Genomic DNA, 19,063 nt, shown 5'->3' with positions numbered 1-19,063 from the left:
ATAATCAGTTCGTGTCCCCCAGCCGAGCGGATCTTCTACTCCGATGATCTGATGCGTGTTGTCACCTCTTTTGGCTAAGGAGTTGCACACACATGAGCAAAGTCTGTCAGAGTCACCCCCGTGTCGTGTCGATACTGAGTAGACATCACGTTCACGACTGCCCATTTGTCAGTCTGTCAATGTGCGTCTGTGTGAGTCAATTTCCCAAACAGTCACATGTCTCCAATCTATCCAATCACAGATCTACGAGTAACAAGACTTGTCTTCACGCTTCACAACATTCAAAACTCCTATCTCCCTTGGCGTGAGATATTACATGCTAGTTGCCTATATGCTAACTGCTCACATGCTAATGTGCTTATATGCATGCATGCCTACGTACCTGTCTATGCGACTGCGGATTTGTGTGGCCACTAACCATGCAGATAATCTTGAGATGACAAACTCACTCCAATTGAGTAATGGGTTCTTCCTAACAAACGGCTACCCATCAAGTCCAAGGGCTTTAACCCCGTCGATTACATGGCATACGCTAACTCCCAGCGAGCAGCAACTCATATCCCCGACGAGTCCTGAGAAGTTTCTAACTCCCCAGCGAGTGTCGATTTTCAAATGGATGTCACACATGCTATTTCCCACAGTCGATCTTTCGACCACCATGGCTGGCGAGCCTTTGTCCACCAACAAGATACAACTCAAGGACGTATCCCGAAGATGCCTCAGGTACGACTCCTTTTCACAAGCTGGCGAGCCTTTGTCCGCAAGCAAGGTACAACTCAAGGACGTATCCCGAAGATGCCTCGGGTACGACTCCTTATCACAGCTGGCGAGCCTTTGCACGCACACGAGATACGACTCAAGGACATATCCCGAAGATGCCTCAGGTATGACTCCTTCCTATGGCTGGCGAGCCTCAAAACGCACTACCTTCAACACCGGCTGGCAAGCCTTTGCGCGCAAATGATTGAAGGACGTATCCCGAAGATGCCTCAGGTATGATTCCTTCTTATGGCTGGTGAGCCTTTATACGTAGTCTAATGGACTTTAAACGACCCGAATCGGAAGTCGACAGACTCAAAAATGTTCCCGACGGCAGGTCCTTGACTCGAATCCTCGAGTCGCCTCGACGTCGCCCTACCCGACGGCAGGTCCTTGGCTCAAACCCTTTTGAGTCGCCTTGACGTCGCAATGGTCTTCAGGTTGTAATCTTCGATTGACCTGGAGATCATACTTTGACTTTCGCCCTATCCAAGCCTCGGTCAAAGTGGGGCTCAGAGATACCCGAGATCTGCACCTTCCAAAAACCACCCGATGATGATCGGACTATAACGTGTTTTTGATATGCGTATGTGAATTGACTATACATGAGACGGTTTAATGCACTACTCGAATATGAAAAATGATTTCAAAAGTTTTCTAACTTCATTTGCATTAAAATAACCCTATTTAGAGTTAAAACTGTCTTCGGACCCAAAACCGACTCAGAAACCCCAACTCGAGTCAACCTGAGTTAACCCGAGTCAACCCAAATCTCGAATATCAAAAATAACGCCATGAATGTTTTCATCATGTCATTTCCATTAAAATGACCCTAATTAGAGTCAAAACCGTCTTCGGACCCAAAACCGACTCTGAAACCCGCAACTCGAGTCAACCTGAGTCAAACCGAGTCAAACCAAATCTCGAATGTCGAAAATAATGCCATGAATGTTTTCATCATGTCATTTCCATTAAAATGACCCTAATTAGAGTCAAAACCGACACCGAGCCAAAAACCGACTCAAAATTCAAATCCCGACTCACACGGGTCAAACCCGAGTCAAGCACACAAAACACCTACCTCAAGTAACACCCAAAATCATCTTATTAGATGCCCATATTGTTACACGACATCTTATATGAATACCACATATCAAACCAACCAAACAATAGATGGAGAATAGGCCACGTCCAATTTGAAAGGGACAACACACACCATTGAGTCACGGGGTGGCTCGCGCCTCAATGGGGTGTCTCCTTAGCCTCCAAGCAAAATCGACCGACCTACCATCCCATATTTCTCTATAAATACCCACCATCACACACCATAAACTTCACGCGAGAGTCCGCCCCCTCACATCTCCCTTAAACTTTTATACTCGACTTCCTAAGTTACAAAATCGACACGTGTTTACAACCTACTGATCGTAAACACAAGCCTTACACATATTGTTTGGTACCGTCGCCGTGCATTCGACCGGCCCATTCGACCAACTCAACATTAATCAACATGTTTTAATTAACATGCTTTCAACTCATTTTCAAAACAAAATCCTTTTTTAAGGCACTCTTTTAAACTTCTTGATCGTGAGTAGTCGCTACGAGAAAACTTGTCTCTAAAGTCGTCTATGTCGCAAACATCATACACGTAAGTTTGAGGGTGTAAATATCTCACTTTAATTCATGTCTTTACTGTTTTTATGAGTCTATAAGCATGAAAAATGCATAACACGATTCAAATATAGGTTAGACGAGCCAAAACCGAGTTTTGGCCTGAGACAGAAGCTCCTTGCTATGCAAGGGAGCTCGCGCCTCTTGTGGGTCTCAGGTCAGACTCATCCGTGTTTTAGTTCGTCTTTCCTTCAACACTTTCTTTTATTCTTACTTCTTTCCTTTTACGGTTTTTACCATTTCAAATGTTTTAGTTCATTTTTATGATAAACATATTTTGACCATTAAAAAAATCATCCTTGGTTCTTTATACCATGGCGGTTTATTCCGTGACTCGGTGATATATTTGGTTAATTACACTTTAATGGGTATTCTAACACCCTTTTCTTTTATTTAGCATTTTTCTCATTTGTAAACATATTAGTCATAATTCATAATCATCCTTGGTTCTTTATGCCATGTCGGTTTAATCCGAGTACGATGACAAACTTGACTAATTACAAATAATTGAACTTAACATAATTAGTTCAAATCAAATATTTTCCTTTTACACATTTTACATTTTTATTTGTAAATTATGATTTTCAAACATGCAAATCCGACAACGAATATTACTAACATAATAGTAATTATTCCGAGTCATGCAAATCATATTTGCAAATCTTTCATCATAAATACGGTTTTAAATAACCTTTTCAAAAACCAGGAGACGCCCTCTTGGCTCGCCCCATGGCTCGCGCCCCAAGTGGCCGCCTGTTTTCATACTTTAAAACCTGGGCATAGCCTCTTCTATCGCCAATAGGCTCGCGCCCCAAGGGGGCTGCCTGGCACTGTTCTGCCTCATTTTTGGTACTTGTCTAGGACGATCCCAATTACGGTTAATCCGAATACATGACGGATCAGATTGACAAGCTTACGTTTTTACACTTTGTCATTTGACATCCTTTTTCAAATAAATGGATCGTGATAAGCGTTATAACCCGAATTTGGTAAATGGATGTTTAATTTCCGTTTTCACATGCAAATCAATCCAACTTGACATCTTATGCTTGATACTTGGATTAACAAACCGACTTAGAAAGCTCACATGTTAGGTTAAAACTTATGGATGTGCATTCATGCATTTACACCGTTTTATCAACTCTTGCACTTAAACAACCACGATTGATTAGTAGAGGTCGCTAACACGGGCGGGATTGGGTGTCCGATTAAAGGGCTTCCCAATACGTACCCTCACCCCTTACTCAGAACCTTTGGATAGTGGATGGCCTTATCCAGGGCGCACGAGAGTCATTTTAGGCATAGAATGTTAAAAGGGGGACAAGTCCTTATCTTTAGTACCTATGTCAAACACTGCTTTATGCTTCGTTTGACCGAGGTATAAAGTGGATTCGAACGGGTTCCAAGCATCCCACAAATGCTTGGTGGCGACTCCGAACATCTTTAATCGTTTCGAGACCTTTACCGAGACGAAACCGACCGATCTAAAGCGATCCGGTCGAAAGCATTTTTACGCCGCCAAGCGTGGCTTTCAAAAAGACCGCTGCATGTCCACAGATTTAGCCTGGCGTGCCGGTGGCCCGTGACTACGGACCGGTAGGCGGCCCAAATCCGCAGACCGAGACGTGGCCCATGTCCACAATTATTAAAAGTAATATCTCTTCAGGTGAAGTATGTTCCATGGGCGTTGTAAGATTTGACCGTCCATAGTCATCAGTCTGTATGCACCATGGCCAACAACTCCTTCTACCTGGTATGGTCCTTCCCATTTGTAGGCGAATTTGCTTGCTTTTCGATTCTTGGTGTTTTGGAACACTTCTCGGAGAACCAGGTCTCCTACCTCCAGGAGCCTGACTTTCACATTCTTGTTATAACTCCTGGCCACAGACTGTTTGTAGGCTGCCAGACGGATTTTTGGGCTTGCTCGCAGCTCGTCAATTGTGTCCAGGCTTCTGATCATCTCTGTATTGTTCAGTTCCCCTGTCATATTTTCATACCCGTGAGTGGGAACTAGAACTTCTGACGGAATGACTGCTTCTGCGCCAAACACCAGGCTGAAGGGTGTTTTACCTGTTGCTATCTTTGGTGTCGTTCTGTCTGACCATAACACTAGTGGCAATTCATCTGCCCACTTTCCTCCTAACTCCTATAACCTCCTTCTTAGATTGTCCATGATGATTTTGTTCTTGGATTCACTTGCCCGTTGGACTTCGAGTCCTAGGTGCCGACTTTTTAAGGTGATGTTCCACCTGGCACGGTATCCCTCGGTATCGTTGGAGATGAATTGTGAACCATTGTCACATATGATTTCGATGGGATACCAAACTCGAAATGATGTTTCGTTTATAAACGAAATCACCTGTTTATCTTTTAACTCTGTGAATGCTTCTGCCTCTATCCACTTGGAGAAGTAATCTGTCATTGCTAGCATCCAGGTTCTATTTCCTGTGGCCCGTGGTAGAGGGCCTACTATGTCCATGCCCCATGCCATAAATGGCCAGGGAGAAATGATAGGGTGTAGGGGCTCTGATGGCTGATGGATCATTGGTGCTGAGCGCTGGCAGGCGTCACATTTACGTGCATACTCTGCTGCATCTTCCTTCATTGTAGGCCAATAGTATCCCTGTCTGAGGGCTTTAGTTGCCAGACTCCTACCCCCCTGCATGGTTTCCATATTCGCCACTGTGGAGAGCATGTAACACAGTCTGTGCTTCTTCCTTGTTCAGGCACCGTAGGTAGGGGCCTGCTAGCGACTTTCTGAATAATATATCATCAATAAGTATAAATCTTGAGGCCTTCACTCTGAAAGCTCTCACTTCCTTCTTATCATCTGGTAGCTTGTTATGGCGCAGCCAGTCTAGGTAAGGTGTGCGCCAATCGCCTGCTTGTTTGGCTGTTTGGTCAGGCGTCTGCCTATTTGGCTAGGAGTTCTCACCTTCCTCTGTAACTGCCTGGACTTCTTTCTCGTTCTGTTGGTCCTCCAGTTCACCTTTATCTATTTCATCTGCCTTCTGGATGGAAGGCTCCAGCATGTGTGCTATTGGAATGCTGGATAGTTCTTGTTGGTTTAAATGTTGCCCCCAGAGTTGCCAAGGCGTCTGCTTCCACATTCTGATCTCTGGGGATCTGCTTAAGCTTGCAAGTTTCGAATTTCTGTTTTAACTCCTTTGCTACTTTTAGGTATGCAATCATCTTCGAATCTCTGGCTATAAACTCATCATTCACGTGGTTGACTATTAATAGAGAGTCACTGGATATGAGCAGGTGCCTGACCCCTAACTCCAAAGCTAGCTTCATTCCCAATATCAAGGCCCCGTAATCTGTTTCATTGTTGGTTGCCTTGAATTCACATCTTACTGCTTGCGCTATCAGGTCTCCCTGTGGTGACCGCAGGATTAATCCCACGCCTGCCCCCCTTTGGTTGGAGGCTCCGTCAATATGCATCTGCGGACTTCCTCCTTGCTTCCTTCTAAGGTGAGGATCTCCGTATCTCGCGATTCTGGATGGTCAAATGAAGTCGACACGAAGTCGGCCGTGCTTGCGATTTGATTCTTTGTTCTGGGGTCATATTGGATATCGTACACACTGAGGTGTACAGACCATTTTGACATTCTGCCTGATAGTTCAGGCTTCCTCATGATAGATTTTAGCGGGTAGTTGGTCATGACATGTATGATGTGGGACTCAAAATAGGGGCACAGTTTGCGAGATGCTACTACTAATGCAAGTACTAACTTTTCAAGGGATGTGTACCTGGTCTCTGCCGGCAGCAGAGACTTGCTCACGTAGTATACTGGCTTCTGCTCCTTTTCTTGCTCTCTGACCAAGACATCACTTACTGCCACTTCCGTGACGGCCAGGTATAGGAATAGTGGTTCTCCTGGCTTTGGTTTTGACAGCAGGGGCGGGCTGCTGAGGTAGTGCTTCAGCTCTCTGAAGGCTTGCTCGTGCTCAGAGGTCCATTCAAACTTCTGCCTTTTCCTTAGTACATCGTAAAACAGCCTGCATTTATATGAAGATCTTGAAATGAACCTGTTCAGGGCTGCTACCTTTCCAGCTAGTCTTTGAACATCCTTAGGCTTCTCAGGTGACTCCAGCTGCAAGACGGCTTTGATCTGCTTGATGCTAGCCTCTATTCCTCTTTGGGTTACTATATAGCCTAAGAATTTTCCAGAAGATACTCCGAAGGTGCACTTAGATGGATTTAGCTTCATTTTGTATTCTCTGAGGGTGCTGAACATTTCTGCCAGATGCCGCATATGATCTTTCGCCTTTTCTGATTTCACCACCATGTCATCAATATACACCTCCATTGTTCTTCCTATCTGTTCTTTGAACATTCGGTTAACCAGCCTTTGATATGTGTAGCCCGCGTTCTTTAGGCCGAATTGCATGACGTTGTAGCAATATATTCCTCTTTCAGACATAAATGCCGTCTTCTCTTGATCTGCAGGATCCATCTTGATCTGATTGTATCCACTCCATGCGTCCAGGAATGCTAACATCTCATGTCCAGCTGTCGCATCTACCATTGCGTCAATATGAGGCAGCGGGAAGGGATCTTTAGGGCATGCTTTGTTGAGATCGGTGAAGTCCACACATACTCTCCACTTCCCATTCTTCTTAGGCACCACCACTACGTTAGACAGCCATTCTGAATATTTTACTTCTCTTATTTTCTTCGCTGTCAGCAGGCTATCTACTTCCTGGTTGATCACCTTATTTATCTCCGCTGCAAACTTTCTTCTTCTCTGCTGGATGGGTTTACACTTTGGGTCCACACTAAGCTTATGTGTTATGATGGACGGATCTATTCCTATCATGTCATCGTGTGACCATGCAAAACAATCCATGTTATCCTCTAAGAACTTGACTACCTGCTGTTTTAAGCTTCCTGTGCATCCTGCTTTAATGAGCACGGTTCGTTCCGGGTGCAGCTTGTCCAGGTTGATTTGATCCAGCTCTTCTGCTGGAGGTTCAATGTATTCGTCCTGGATATGTCTTCTTTCAGAATTGCTATGCGGGAGGGTCGGCGGTGCACTTGAGTGCCTTCTTATAGCGGCTCTAGCTTCCTCCCCCCCGATCTCCTCTTATTGTTTCTACTCCCCATGGTGTGGGGAATTTTATGCACCGGGTGGTATGTTGAGGGATCGCTTTCATCTGGTGCAACCATGGTCTTCCCAAGATGACGTTGTAGGTGGAGGGGCCGTCTATAACCAGGTACCTGACTTGCTTATTGACTCCTCCCACATAGGTTGGGATGACTATCTCGCCTAGTGAGCTGGTTGTTTCTCCACTGAAGCCTACTAGCGGAATAGTCTTCTTATGCAAATCCTTCTCGCTGAATCCCATATTTTCTATAGTTTTCAGCATGATTAGGTTAACCGAGCTTCCTGTATCCACCAAGACCTTCCTGACTGTGCAATTGGCCATCGATAAGGTGATAATAAGTGCGTCGTGATGTTCTCGCTCGTCGTATGTATCTCCCTCATCAAAGCTGACCGCTGGCAGGTCACTGTGAGAAATTCTGTAAGAATTGGCTGGCCTGTCTCCTTTGATCTCAGTGGCACGTCTTTTAGCTGCTGAGTATGTCAGTCCGCTTAAGTCTGAGCCGCCTGTTATCACGTTTATGATTTTGGTGCATGTAGGTGGGTCTGCAGGCTTGGCGGAGCCTACCTTATCCTGCTGCTTGCCCCCACGTGGTAATAGGTGGCTCAGCTTTCCTTGTTCGTACAGTCGCTTGATCTCTCTTCGTAATGTGTAGCAGTCCTCAGTGTTGTGTCCGATATCACGATGGAACTCACACTTATTCTTGCTATCCTTTCTCCAAGCTTGCTCTCCCACTGGTGGGTTGGGCCACCTGACTCTATCTCCCATCTCTCTGAGTGCCTTCAAGATTCCTCCGATACCCGTAGTGAATCCATATTCTGCCAGAGTGGGGAGTAGCTGATTTTCCTCGATTCTGTTGACTCCCCTTCCATATGGTCTGTATCTCTCATCCTTCTTGCTGGTGGTTTGCTTTCTTCTTGATTTCTCCACGGTTGAGGTACTAGAGATACTTGGCGTGCTCAGTAAGCTGGCTCTGGCTAGGATATTTTCCTCCAATCTGATTGCGGCAGCTGCCTTCTCCTGTACCGCTTCGAAACTATGGCACGGATGCATGGTTAGCTGCTTATATAGGTCGGAGTCGTGGTGGAGGCCTCTTCTGAAGGCTTCTACTGCTGTTGATACATCACACTCTCGCACTGCTACCTTCTCATTGTTGAACCTGGTATTGTATTCTCCAATGCTCTCTCTTGCCCTCTGGATGATTCTGTACAGATCTCCTGCATGCTTCTGTGGTTTTCTACTGCTTGCGAACTGCTGAGTAAATGCGTTCACCAATTCAGCAAATATGGATATCGACCTGTTGGGCAGGCTCACAAACCATCGAAGTGCTGGTCCTGTTAGGGTGGACCCGAACCCTTTGCACATGCAAGCCTCCATGACTTGCCCTACAGCTGTTACTGTCATCATCTTCTACTTGTACTGGCTTATATGATCAAAAGGATCTGCTGTGCCGTCGAAGAGAGGCATATTTGGATTTGTGAATCCCTTTGGCATGGCTGTGATGGATATGGTGTCCACGAACGGTGAATCGGCATAGCTGTCTAATGCCGCTTTCTCGAGTGGGGGTGGCAATCCTGGGACCCCGCTCGCATTTCTTTTAACTCAATCTTCTTGATTCGTTATCTTTGCGAATCTGGGTCCACCCCACCGCTTTTTGGTTTAATATATTGCCTCCTGATCCGAGCTCTTGAAGGTTCTGATGTGTCCCAGCTGCTAGAGGAGTTGTTGTAACGACTGTCCCCTGCTGCCAGTCCATTTGTTGGTTTGACTCGGATCCTGCTCCAGGCGTCTGATCGATTGTGGTGGGGCTACTGACGGGGATGCCACCTGCTCTTACTTCCATACAGCTAGCCGCGGGCCAGTTATCTGGCGTGAGGTATCCCAGCCCTTATGGGGTTATCCTTCCATCTGATGGTATCGTGGACAGATCCAATCTCGTTATTAATTCAGCCGGTACCTGTCTAAGTGGATTCCTGCTGCCTGATGCCCCATGCGTCAGATCTACTAGTGTAGGCCTTCCCACGTCTGTCCTTCTTGCTGGGGTGACAGACTGCTGTTTGAGGATGTCTATCTGTGCCCAGAGCTCTCTGTCCCTCCTTTTTGCTTCAGTTTCAGCTTTCCTCTGGTCTTCTCTCATGTTTTCCATAGCTTTCTAAAGATTTTCTACACCAGTGAGTAATATTTGTGTGGGACTAGGTGGCGGAGGGAGGCCTGAACTTGCTGTTCCTTTATCTGATCTGGCTTGGGCCACGACAGCAGGAGTCCAAGGAGGTAAAGAGGTTTTTGTTGTCGGTATGATTCTTGGGGTGTGTCCGGGAGCCTGTGTAGCCACTGTTGTTATCGGGTTTTGAGTAGATGGTGGCGGTGGAGATGGTTGCCTGCTCCCTGACACGGCTTTAGATGCTTGCTTATCCATTGTATATCTAGAATATCAACGATTGACGACCACAATGCCCCACGGTGGGCGCCAAACTGTTTAGGTATTTTTTTACCAAGTTGATTGATTAGGGTTAATGCGGTCTTACTCGTTGGTTAATTCTATGATTGCTCGTTTGTTGATACTTAAGTAAGGAAATAAAGTATGCAATGTAAATTAACACGTAAGATTTGGTGACGCGGAAAACCCAATGTGGGAACAACCGCGGGAGGGACGGTACCCTGCCAAGTATTGCACTATTTGAATAGGAGGATGATTACAATTGTGGCTCAAAGCTAATCCTGCTGGCCCTAGGCGTCAGGCCTGCAAGATCTTGGACGAATGTATATTTGAGTATAATAATATGCCGAGGTGTTGATGTGATCTTGAATGTGGATGTGTGAATACGGGTGTGTTGAATGTTCTTCTTGATTTGCTTCCTTGGCTATTTATAGGGTAAGAACCCTAGATATGTCCTACTTCGAATATGGAAAGGGAATATAATTTCCATAAGAAATCTTTCCATACTTGGCCGCCTTTCCCAATTCTCCCTGATCTCCCTAAATTCTCCCTAACTCCTCTTTCCTTAATCCGGACGCCTTCTATGATGGGCTCCTGATCTCCCTTGAGCCCGTTTCCTCTTTCTCCAACCGCGGGCTTCCTTCCTCCTTATCACTCCTTCCATAGCTTTTTATTTTATTAAGCGGGCCTCCTTTGTTGTGCTATTTTTAGCCCAAACAATGACCAATCCTATTCTTTTCTACACTAGAAATAGTGTTTAAATCGGTTTGGAAAGGTTTGATCATAGGTGACCATAGTTTACTAGAAATCATGCATCATATAGTATAGTTTATATTACATTCATTTGTTATATATGTCATATAGAATTGCATTTAGTTAGAGCATGCATTCATATCATATCATTGCATTTGTACTTTATTTTAAAAAAATAAAAAAATCCAAAAACATGTATTTCCTTTTTCTTCCTACTCCTACATGTACATTGAGGACAATGTCCAAAATAAAGTGGGGGATGAGAATTTATATTCCAAAAATGCATAAAAATTGAAAATTTTCGAAAAATTACAAAAATATGTCCTTTAATTTCATTAAAACAAAATACAAAAAAATTGAAAAATTTAAAAATCCAAAAACAAGTTCATTTCCTTTGTAGTGTAGTCTTGTATATATTGTTTATATATTTTGTGTTTGTTCATCCTTTTTCACATTGATTGACTACGCCACATCCGAGACATGAGCATATTGAAGACCGCATGGTATGATCTTTCCAATCTCCTTTTTCCTCTTTATGTTAATGATTATGTGGCTTTATTTTGATTGATTCGGTATAAACAATGTGAATTTAGGATTGCATTTAGATTATTTGGCATACTAGTTGGTAGAAGCATTTGCATTAGGATGCATATATGTTAGTTGCATCATAGCATGTAGTTACATGTTAGAAAAACTTTGTGAAAGCATCTATTTGGGAAACTTGACAAGCGTATATAAAGCCCTTGTAGATACTTTTTCTTCTTAAGACTTTGCTTGTTAGAATACTTGTAAAACACCCTAGGATGTGTCATGCTAGTATCTTTTGACCCATGGATTAAGGCCTAGTCAAGAGTACCTTGTGGTGTGATAACTTCTTGGCTACCGTTTATTCCAAGGTGACCCTTGAAACCATGCAACCATCCATCATCCATATTCTACCACATTTTGTCATCAAAAAGGGAATGGGCACAAAAAATGTTCAAAATTTGAGTTCAAGAAATGAAAAGAAAAGAAAAAGTTTGCCATTGCATCAAAAGAAAAGAGGAGTAACAAAAATGAAAACTCCTATACTTCAAATATAAGCACCCTCACTACAAATGGGGTGACTTTGAAAATGTTCAAAAGAAAATGCAAAAAGTTGAAAAATTGTCAAGTATTGAAATGCCAAACATCAAAGAAAAGGCAAAAAGAAAATGTTCTCAAATGACAAATGCCACAAGAAATTGGGGGGAAAAACAACAACAAAAGCAAACTCCCATATGAAACTCAAATATTATTGATCCCTTTTCCATCGTATCCACTTTTTTGCATGGTAGAGAGGGGACGACCCTTATTCTTGTCTAGGCAAGAAGGGGAATTCCGCGATCCTCCAGTGTTTTTAACACCATAGGGAGTCTACTCTTGACAAAAGCATTTAACGATTGAGGACAAAGGTACCATAGCTTGACACAACTTGGAGGTGATTTATTGGTATCCATCTAGGCTCAATAGTTTGAATAAACCGTATCTATAATGGAGTGCGTACCCTTGAATTGCTTCCCCTTTAGATAATTTCCGCCACTTAGATGAGGAAAGTGGCTATTCATTTTCGTAGATGCATCCATTACTTGTTTTGTGTGCTTTAATGCTTGGATGTGTCGCCATTTTGGCAAGCCCCACCTTGCCTTGCAAGAAGGCATCCTACCTCATGGATGTCTTGTTGTGAGTTGAAGGGGCGGAGTGAGACCTGCTAATTGTCTCACATCGGTTATACTATTAGGATAGTTTAAATAAAGGTCTAGTTCTAGTCACCTCTTTACTCGGGACGAGTAAAGGTTCGGTTTGGGGATATTTGATGTGAATATTATTTGTGCACATTTAGTCCCCTAATTGAGCCTATTTTGCATACTATTATAACATTTCATGACCATTTTATCCGTCAATTCCTTCCTATTTCGTTTTCCTAGTGCATTATGTTTGTTTTGTAGGAAAGAAGACAATTAGGTGGAAATTCCCGTCTCCCGAGCATATTTGGAAGATTATTGACGATATTGGTTGAACGAGTATGGAAAGAGAGGCAAGAACTAAGATCAACGATGCAAGTATAAGAAACATGCGAAAGGAAGAAGCAAAGCACCCTGAGGAACAATCCGAGAGTCCTAGCTTCAAGACGCTCGTCGCCACCTCAAGCAATCCGAGCGTCCCACTGCCAAGCCGCTCGTCCCTCTCGCCCATGATCCGAGCGTCTTCCCCCTTTGTACGAACGGACCGTGACGTTTTCAGCAAATATGCTCATCTCTTCGAAATACTTGCATTTCCCTACTTAGAACTTAGAATTGTTAATTACTAATTTAGCCTTATTTAACCTAATGATGCACTACTATATATATCTCATTTGATGATAATCAAAGGGGGGATCTCTTAGGAGGAAATTCTCTTAGATTAGATTAGGAGTAGATTAGAATAGATTAATCTCAATCTTTCCACAAAATTACACATTAATCTTTCCTTAATTATTGTTCAAGTTTATTATTATTGGGTAATTGAATATTATTGGGTTATTATTGGAGGATTGACAACCCTTCATCAATCAATCAAGTTCTCTTCTTTTATTCCTGCTTTATTATTTGGATCATCTCAAGTTTGGTATAATTCCTTTACTCTTTATTGTTTATTTCCTTAAAGCTCTTATCGTGTTTACACTTGTTGTGATGATTGACACCATTAATGACATGTTTTCCATGATAATGGGTGAGTAGTTCCCTAACTAGGATTAGTGGGTAATTAAGGGAAGTAAACATGGGGAATAATCATGCTTAATCCAATATGTTTCCATAATTAATTTGCTTGCTTGTTGTGATGTCAACCTGTGCACATGTTATGTTTGATGAAATGCTAAGCCTATGAATCCTTGCATTTACAACCATCTCTTATCTATTCAACTTGACTTGTAAGATATAAACCAAATCGAGTCTAGTTAGACCATTCGGAAATGTGATTAGGGTTGGGTTTGAAAGATGATGTCGTATGGAATAAAACTGCCGTGGGTAAATTAGTGTGGTGGAGTGCCTTAAAGTCTGACCATCCGTGGGTTAGGTGGATAACTCATATCTATCTAAGAGATCAGAATTGGGATACTTATAAACCTCCTGCCTACACCAACTGGTACTGGAGGAAAGTGTGCCAAATCAGAGACACTTTTGAGGAAGCTCTTCAGCAACAACTTTGGTCAGGGCATGTAGGACGTGAATACACCATTGCCAAGGGTTATGAATGGTTAAAGGAGAAAGGAGTTAAAGTCCAATGGAGTGCTTTAGTCTGGAATAAATGGTCAATCCTAAAGCATAGCTTTCTGGTGTGGATGTATCAACACGGGAATATGAACACAAATGCTAAGCTACTCAGTTTAGGGATCAAGGAGGATGATACCTGCTTTCTCTGTGGTCAGGATCAACAGACACTTGATGATTTGTTCTTCGCATGCAGATATAATAGGGAAGTCCTTGCTCTGGTACGATCTTGTACTAGAATCAGGATCCCGCAGACTAACATTATGGGGTGGAGGTTGATTATAAGAGGGACTAAGGAAGAAAAAGGAGTAATGATTGCTGTGATAAATGCATGTATTTATCTTATTTGGCAGCAAAGAAACTCCTATAGAATAGACGAATGCGTTTTGAGACCGTCCAAGCTTGTTCAAAAACTCATTCAGGACTTGAAGACCCGTTTCCTCACTCTGATCAAAGGAAATGGAGATGGTGGTGAATTTTTAAGAAGAATTATGGCTGGAGATGATGATGTAGCTTAATGACGAAAGGAAGAAGATGAAACTCGCTGGGCTGATGAAAACGATGATAACTTTGCTAGGGTTATCTAATTTTGGGGATTTTCTGATTTTGTTTTCCTATTAGTTTTTGTTGTCGGTGGGAGTATGAATTGGGCTTATCTATTTCATACTAGGTGGTCTGGATATTTTGGGCCGTGTTTCGCTCATTTGTATCCTTATATGGTGACGATTGCATATATATATATATATATATATATATATATATATATATATATACGACCTACATTTTACCAATAAAGAAGTGATTAGGGGGAAGGTAAGTTGACTTGTAGGTGTTGTACAATCTAATCGGTTCGGCTCAGGGACCCAACTCTTCCTAAGAACCGTAAGACATACACCAACTCGGTTCCTTTACAACATTAATTGCTTGCAACTTTGTGAACATGTTTGTATGGTTAACTCCCATGAATCCCCTATGAACCCATGATATCCTAGTACTTTTAATCATTTGTTTACATCCTTCCTTTTATTGCTTGTTTTACTTTATTGTTTGCATTAGTCTAGAATACAACTACAAACCCCATTAATTGTGACACCATCATAAATTGAGATAGATAAACTTAGAACCCAAAGCACACCGTCCCATGGATCGACCTCGACTTAACCACTAACTAGTTGTTTTGTTGAGAATATAAATGTGTTTGATTGGATGTGTGACGACCAACTCTTGTCCCGATCAAGGCCTGTCCTGGTTTGAAAATTGGAAAATGAGTGGCCTGTTTAGGCACGAGTCAGCAGACGGTTGAAGGGACGTCTCCTAACTATTAAAACATTTGTAAAATGGTTTAAAAAGAGGGTGTTTGAACCCGTCTTGGTTTGAAAAGGTTGTTTAGACCGCAGATGATGTTGTCCTGGATGAACTTGGCCACTTGTTTGGCGGTCAAGACTGCATAGGACTGTGCTTCCACCCATTTAGTGAAGTAGTCGATGGCGCTGAGGACGAAGCAATGCCCTTGGGTGCCTATCGGGTTGACTTTCTCGATGATGTCGATGCCCCAGGTCGAGCAAGGCCAGAGTGATGTCATGGTGTATAAAAGGGATGGTGGTATGTGTTGTATGTTGGTGAAGATTTGGCAGTTGTGGCAATGTTTAACGTAGTTTCTGCAATCGGCTTCCATGGTGGTCCATTAGTAGCCTAACCGCATGATTTTTCGGGTCAGCATCATTGCGCTCATGTGAGGACCGCATTCTCCATCGTGGACCTCTCCCATGACTTTTTTGGCTTTGTGGTGATTAGTGCAAAGGAGAAGAATCCCTTGGGGTATTCTTTTGTATAGTTGTTCTTGGTTTATCACGACTTGTGATGCAAGTAAACAGATGGCTCTTTGTCCGCTTGTATTAGAGTTGGGAGGGAATTCGTTTTTGGTTTTATAGTTGAGGATGGCTTGGTACCAAGGTTCGACATGGTTTTCCTCGTCGTTGTTGATGGCGCAGATGTGAGCTGGCTCGCTTCTTCTCTCGACACATAAGGGCATTGATGTCATGTCGTCAGGTATGTTGACGAGCGCGACAAGTTTTGCTAGGGCATCAGCAAATTGATTTTCCTCTCGTGGCAAGTGGAAGAAGTTGACTTGGTCGAAGAACTCGGCCTCTTGATTGATTTTTGCTCAGTAGGGTGCTAAGCTGTCGCTTCGGATTTTCCATGATCCGGACACCTGATTGATGATGAGTGAGGAATCGTCGTGGACCCACAGTCTCTTGATGCCAAGCGTTATGGCTGCTTGTAGGCCGATGAGGCATGCTTCCTATTTGGCGGCATTGTTGGTGACGGCGAAGTCTAGCTTGACTGAGATCGGAACATGTTCTCCCTATGGTGATATTAGAAGGATTTCTACCCTGAAACCTCTCAGGTTTAATGCACCGTCGAAGTATAGGTTCCATGCGTTAGTGCTGGCACAAAGGATGTCTTCATCAGGAAGTGACCATGTGTCGGTCGTTGGATCCTCGTTGACGGGATTTTCTACTAGGAAATCGGCGATTTCCCTTCCCTTGATGACCTTGAGGGGTACGAATTTGAGATCAAATTCAGATAGCATGAGTGTCCATCTAGACAGCCTTCCATTTAGTACGGGTTTTACGAAGATGTATTTGACCGGGTCCTTCTTGGAGTAGATGTGAACCGTGTAGCTGAGCATGTAGTGTCGCAGCTTCTTTGTTGAACAGACCAGAGCGAGGCATGTCTTTTCCAGTTGGGTGTACCTTGTCTAATACTAAATGAACTTTTTGTTGATGTAGTAGATGGCTAGTTCTTTGCTGTTTACTGCTTCTACTAGCATTGCTCCCATGGCTGTGTCCGTGACAGTCAAGTATAGGGATAAGGGAATTCCTTGTTGAGGTGGCATGAGGACCGGAGGTTTGGATTGGATTTCCTTTATCTTGTCGAAGGCCTTTTGACAGTCGTCGTCCCAATCGGTGTGATCGGACCCGCGAAGCTTCTTGAAGATTGGTTCACAAATCATATTGAGTTTGGCTATGAAGCGGCTGATGTATTGGACTTGACCGAGAAAACCCCGAATCTCCTTCTCGTTCTTTGGCCGAGGCATTTGTTGAAGAGCCTTGATTTTGGTAGGATTAATTTCAATGCCCCTCTTGGTGACGACGTGTCCCGGGAGTTTTCCGGAGGTAACCCCGGATGCACACTTTTGAGGATTTAGTCTCATGTTGCATTTCCGCAGACGAGCGAAGAATTTCCAAAGGGCGTTGATGTGGCTGTCCCGTTCTTTTGATTTGACGATGATGTCATCGATATATACCTCCACCTCCTTGTGCATCATGTCATGTAGGAGTGTGGTGGTGGTTCTTTGATAAGTTGCTCCGGCATTGATTAGACCGAAGGGCATGGCCGTGTAACAGTAAGTACCATACTGTGTAGTGAATGTAGTCTTGTGCATGTCTTCCTCAGCCATTTTGATCTGGTTGTATCCATCATACCCGTCCATGAATGATAATAGGGCGTGATCGGCAGTGTTATCCACCAGGATATCAACATGTGGCAGAGGGAAGTTGTCTTTTGGGCTTGCTTTGTTTAGGTCCCTGAAGTCGATGCAAACCCGAATTATCCCGTCTTTTTTGGGTACAAGAACTATGTTGGCCACCCAGTCAGAGTATTCGGACACTTTGATGAACCCGACTTTGAACTGTTTATCTACCTTTTCCTGGATTTTTATGGCCCATTTCGGGCGCATTCGGCGCAGCTTTTGTTTCACGGGTTTAGCTCCGGGTTTAATGGGTATCCTGTGTTCTGCAATCTCCCTGTTGATCCCAGGCATGTCTTTGTAGGACCAAGTGAATACGTCCTTGTATTCGTGTAGGAGGTCGATGAACTGCTGTCTTTCCGAGGGGTCAAGAGGGTGGTCCTTATCTCGAGTTCCTGAGGTATGTTGTTGGTTCCTACGTTAATAGGTTCGGTCTCCTCAATGATGGGGGTTATATCCTCTCGTTTGTCAAGTTCTTTGGCTAGGTGAGGTGGGTAGTCACTCAAGTCAAATTCCTCATATTCGTTCAGAATGACATTGTAGTTAAAATGAGATGAGTCATAAGCAAACTTAGCGTTCATTAAGTCGACTTGAGCGAAAAGCTCGAATAGGACAGACATCTCATGGGCAGTCAGAGGCGATACAGCATAGGAGGTGGCCCCTGGAACGAGCTCCAGGTTGCTTCCTTCCTTGGGAGTGGGGATGGCCTTAGTTGACTCGGCCTTTGAAGCAGCCACAAGCTTGTGATAAAACAGTAGAAAGGGGAGCTTGACCGGGACATAAGGAGTTCTAGGAGCTAAGACAGACTCTGACTCTGACTTGGACTCAGACTCTTCTCCACTTTCCTCTTTGAATATAGGGCCTTCTCCAGTTGTGATCTTGAGGATGCAGCCTTGGCGATCGGTCCACTTGACAGTTTTCCTCCAGCCTTGTGTAACTTTCTCTGGGTCAGTATTAGAGATTAAGGCGGTGGGATCGAACTGGTTGTCTTTTAGAGCAATGTTGATGATGTCCTCATAGCCGAAGTGCTTGATATTGTCTTCCCCGAAGAGGAGACTGACGGCTTGCCCGTCCAGGCATGGGGTCGACTCAGATTTGGTCGACGCAACTTTGGTGTTGTCGGGGATGAAGTAGCAGTCTTGAAAGACCACTACACCTGGGTGCTTGACCTTGGCTATAGTGTCATAGATTGGCTCGGGAAAGCCATTGTAGAGCTCGAATTCTCCCTCGGGGATGAAATATACATTGAGAGTCAACTGGAAAGGACGGAGGATGACTCTATGCTTTTTGCGCTTCCATATTAGAAGGTTCATCTCCTGGATGTCTTCACCGGTAGGCTCATAGCTTAGCCTGAAAGGGATGTTAGGGACTATTGCCTGTTTCATAGGAGTCAAGGTGCTCTTCAGTGGATTGAGGGGTAAGCTTGGAAAATATCCTTGGCGCATCAGAATGCGATTGACTGTGAGATTGGAGAACGGGTCACAATCAAAAGGTGCTGACTCATCGGTTAGGGCATTCAGAGCTTAGAATCCC

Source organism: Silene latifolia, chromosome 7 (genome assembly GCF_048544455.1).
Source record: "Silene latifolia isolate original U9 population chromosome 7, ASM4854445v1, whole genome shotgun sequence".
Lineage (NCBI taxonomy): Eukaryota > Viridiplantae > Streptophyta > Magnoliopsida > Caryophyllales > Caryophyllaceae > Silene > Silene latifolia.
This window is presented reverse-complemented; position numbering follows the sequence as displayed.